General features: G+C 38.0%; 1 protein-coding gene across 1 annotated transcript in view; it reads left to right on the top strand.

Annotated features, from left to right (window-relative positions):
* The first annotated feature begins 318 nt into the window (after positions 1 to 318).
* The window catches only part of LOC144970651 (uncharacterized), a 113556-nt gene continuing 108919 nt past the window's right edge, over positions 319 to 4955 (top strand). The window contains exon 1 of the mRNA XM_078910490.1: positions 319 to 654. The gene's annotated coding sequence lies outside the window, so the exon portion shown is untranslated. The remainder of the gene's footprint in view (positions 655 to 4955) is intronic.

The following is a 4955-nucleotide window of genomic DNA, read 5'->3' as shown; positions in this document are numbered from 1 at the left end:
ATTTCTGTTTATTCTCTCATTGGGGCTAGAGTTTAAAGAAGGACAGGGTGCGAGCTGCGGGGGCAATGCATTTGCAATCGACGATTAAGTAAGGGTGGGGGTGTCTTCACCCTTCTTCCACTCTGCGTATGTCGTGCGTCAGTGGAGAAGTCTGCAAGTCTGCGACAACTGGAATCAAGAAAGAAAGACAGAAAAAAGGAGAGGGAAAGAGAGAGAGGTGGAGTGGGCTGTGACGAACGACGAAACTTTTGGTGACGCCCGCCGTAGAATTTGAAGACTGAGAAAAGTTGAAAAGTGACAACGCGCCACTGAGTCTCCATAGTTTATTGGACGCTGGGCTCGTGTTGGAATCTATATAGATGAATGACGAATGTTGAGTCGTAATTAACCTAGACCACCGGTTTTCAATTACAATTATATTCATGCTAACTATTCTACTTCTCAACTAATTTCCTAGTTAATAAAGATCATGCAAGCTATTAACTACTCATTGTCTTATTGGTATACTTAATAACGATAATAATATTATTATTTTCATAACGCTCTTTGCGGCGACAGGCAGAGCGAAAAGTTTGGAGATAGAGTAAGGAGATACCATCGGGAAAGTTTTGACAGATAAACAACTTGAAAAAGTATACAGTTGGCCTTTTGTGGGTAAGTAATTTAAGTATATGTAAGAGCATTTTTAAAAAGTTAATTTTTTTTTAATGTTCTTATCTTTCAGTGCATCTAATGATGGAGATATGGGTTATATAGTGCGGCTATGTGGTATGACACTCGCTTTCGGATCTGAAGGTCCTGGGTTCGAGCCTCGCTCGGCACACATTGGAGTCATTGGAAAAGGCTCTTTACTCAATTTTCTCTCATCGTACTCAGGTGTAAAATCAGTACCTTGACGTTAACAGGATTGTCTCTGTCGAGAAAATATTGTAATATCGCCTAACACGCGTCATGTCTCGTTCTACATGTTACGTGTTGCTGTTGGCCTGAGACCCTTTGTAAAAGCGCTTTGAGCACGTTTAGTGGATACTGTGCTTTATAAAAGCTCGTTTTTCGGGGGTCTTTTTTTTTTATAATCTCAAGTTATATTCCGAACAAGTTTGTATAAATGGTATAAAAAGAACAGGATATAAAACTCTATAACAGGTTTTAAAATTTGTTATAACAACCAACAATTTTAGTAACAAGTAAATTAATTGCTCATTTATTGCCAGTAAGAATAAATCAACTGTTATAATTTTTTAAGACTGAAAGTATTAAAAAATAAAACGCCCGACAATATATTGGTTTTTAAAAAATCACACAATTGATAATATTGAATGGGTGATGGGAGGGGGGGGGGATTGTATAATTTATATTTTTATAAGTTGATTTCAATTTATAAACAAAAAAAAAATAATAACAATTTAAAAAAAAAATACTTGAAATGTGAAATTTAAAAAAACCCTTATCAATCGACTAATCGACTATTTGGCCATGCTCATGATCGCTTGATTATATGCTTTTACTTTCCAGATGGAATCAATGTGAAAAATAAGTTTTCCATGATAAAATCATTCGCAAAAATTGTCGTTTTTGTATATAGATATTATTAAATTCAATATATATGATTTTATCAACTCATAGAAGGATTCAGTCAGAGGTGACTGTCTATAAAATTATGCCAGATTTTCCTTTAATTAGTGCTGTTTGATATTTGGAACCACAAAACAGTGGTAATAATCCACAACATATTTTGACATAAAGTCAGCATTAACGTATACCTCTCTCCTATCCGGCCATTTTCCGGATTTTCCCCAAAACTTCACATCCAAGCTATACAAAAATAGATTTATTCCACTCAAACACAAAATCTGTTAGTTCTTGCTATACATAGATATCTATATTTTTGTTTGCTAAACGATTTCTTCAGCACAGTGTTAATATACTTTAACCATAGCAAACATTTTTGTTCAAACAATATTATAATTTACAAAAGAAATTTTAATGAACAAAATGTTGGCTGCATCCTAACAATAAATGTGACGATTTTCCTATGGGTACGAAGGAGGGGGCTAAAAGAGGCGGAGGTGAGTGAAAGGACGTGGGGAGGGATGTAAATTGCCTCGAGCTTACGTGCCTATAGATAGTATGCACTTGGCTAAGAAGTTAACAACATTGCCATCCGGAAGTAAAACGGAGCAGCACACAAAACTGTGTGAAACCATGATCGTTTATAGTCTGGTTAATACAGTTTAGTGAGAAGTACTCATAAACACGGATGGCAAAAACCAATAACAAAGGCCTGAGTGACGTCATCTTCGAACTATCTATAGAGGGCTAACAGTCTGGTCGTGCCAGATGGGTTAAATGTCACAGCGAGTATCAAAAATAACTATTGTGAGGAATGGTCGTCAAATAATGATATTATTATATTAAATAGCAGCCTTTGATAGTAATGTTCGACTGTTCATTTCCGTATTGATAATTTTTCTTACATAATTCAAAGTTGTGTAAAACTGTTTGTGAACGATACAATACAAGCTATATGAGATGTTTGTTATTATTAACTGTTACATAAGGCGTTTGAAGAATAATTGCTATTTCAGACTTTAATAAGATAAGGTAGGAATTGATAAGATAATATAAGATAATAATATAGACCTTTATTTACATCGATCGTCCTTCAACTGAGTTATTAAACCATTATCAGCGAGTCTTGATTTCTTTTAAATTCTAAATATTTTGATCATTTGGTGGTGGTGGGGGGGGGGGGGGGGCAATGCATATACAAAGACGATTAAGTAAGGGGGTAGCGACTATATGGTTTAACACTTGCTTTCGGATCGGAAGGTCCTGGGTTCGAGTCTTGCTCTGAGCAGCGCATAGTTGAGTCCTTGGAAAAGGCTTTTTACTCACATTCTCTCAACGTACACTGGTGTACAAACGAGTCCCTGGCCGTTAACAGTGTTGTCTCTGTCGACATTTTTATAAATAGTAAAACCCGCCTAAAAGGAGTTATGTCCCGTTTACATGTTACGTGTTGTTGTTGGTCATGGACCATTTGTAAAGCGCTTTGAGCACGTTTAGTGGATTTTGCACTAAGTAAAAGCTCAAGTTTAAGTTTATTTGTGACCACTCGTGTCAAAACGGTAGTATTTCAGGATAAACCATAATATGCCTATAGTTCTGCACTGCTATGATACAATGACATAAGCGTCAGGGAGTTATTTTTTGAGCCATGGTCGAAACTGTGTTCGAAATTTTAAGGATTTGCCTACTATATTTTTTTCGGACAGATACAACGCTGTTAAGGGCCAGGTACTAATTTTAATTTTACAACCGAGTACGGAGAGAGAATGTGAGTAAAAAGCCTTGTCCAAGGACATCAATAAATCGCTAAGAGCGGGACTCGAACCAAGGATCTTTCAATCCGAAGACTAGTGTCATGTCACTAGCCCACCTAGCAGCAATGGATTTTTTTTTGGTATAGACGTTTTATTTTCTCTTGAAATCAATCCGATATAGCACCGTTTTAAAGTGTTGAGTCACAAACTGTACATTTTTGTTGATAGAGAATTCTTTTCTTTGTTCGTATCGCCTAGGGCCAAACAAATCAAACCAGTTCTATAAATAACAACTTGATTTATTTAACTTAATTTATTATATTTTGTATCGGCATTTAGAAGTCTTTACAATAATGTGTTTCCGCCTAAAAGATAGGGTAAATAGCTGCTTGGGTTATGTGCGGCATTGTGGACTAGTGGTTTGATTCTAGCCTTCGGATCTGAATGTCCTAGATTCGAGTCCCGCTCTGATCGATGCATAGTTGAGTCCTTGGAAAAGGCTCTTTACTCACATTCTCTCACCGGACACAGGTGTAAAATGATTTACAGCGTTGTCTCTGTAAACATTGTAACCCAACAGGAGTCCTATCTCGTCCTATATGCTAAGTGTTTCTATTGGCTAGAGACCCCTAGTAAAGCGTTTTGGCAACAGTTAATAGATATTCCTCTATATAAATGCTCTATTATGAAAGACAAACCCAACTCAATCAGACATAGCATCGTTTTTTTTTATGTTTTGGGTCACAAACTGTCCATGTTTGTTGATAGAGAATCCATTTCTGCGTTTGCATCGCCTAGGGCCAGACACATCAAACCTTACAGTTTAGCAGGTCTGTAAATTACAACTAATTTTATTTTATTATTTTTTGTATCGGCATTTCGAAGTCTTCCTCTCATTTGTTTTCCAAAATAATAGAGTAGACATCTGGTTGTGATATGTGGTCTAATGGTGAGACTCTTGCCTTTGGATCGGAAGGTCCAAGATTCGACTCCCGATCTGATCGGCGCATAATCGAGTACTTGAAAAATGCTCTTTACTGGGTGTGTCTTTTTTACAAAACCCGACAAAACCCGACAAAGTTATGGGAAGTAGGTAGCAGTGGGGAGTGAGCCTGAGACTCAGGGAAGTGTACACCATTGGGGAGTGAACCTGGGACTGGGTTTCGGCGGGTTTCGACGGGTTTCGTAAAACGGACACACAGCTCTTTACTAATTTATTTAGTATTTACAGTAGATAGATAACTCGTTGGGTTATGCGCGGCCATGTGGTCTAGTGGTGAGACTCTTGCCTTTTGTAAATAGCTGTTTGGGTTATGCGCGGCCATGTGGTCTAGTGGTGAGACTCTTGCCTTTAGTAGATAGCTGTTTGGGTTATGCGCGGCCATGTGGTCTAGTGGTGAGACTCTTGCCTTTAGTAAATAGCTGTTTGGGTTATGCGCGGCCATGTGGTCTAGTGGTGAGACTCTTGCCTTTAGTAGATAGCTGTTTGGGTTATGCGCGGCCATGTGGTCTAGTGGTGAGACTCTTGCCTTTAGTATATACTGGTTGGGTTATGCGCGGCGATGTGGTCTAGTGGTGAGACTCTTGCCTCTTGTAAATAGCTGGTTGGGTTATGCGCCGCGACGATGT

This window comes from Berghia stephanieae, chromosome 4 (assembly GCF_034508935.2).
Source record: "Berghia stephanieae isolate SIO BIC M18660-M18661 chromosome 4, UCSD_Bste_1.3, whole genome shotgun sequence".
NCBI lineage: Eukaryota > Metazoa > Mollusca > Gastropoda > Nudibranchia > Aeolidiidae > Berghia > Berghia stephanieae.
This window is presented reverse-complemented; position numbering and strand designations above follow the sequence as displayed.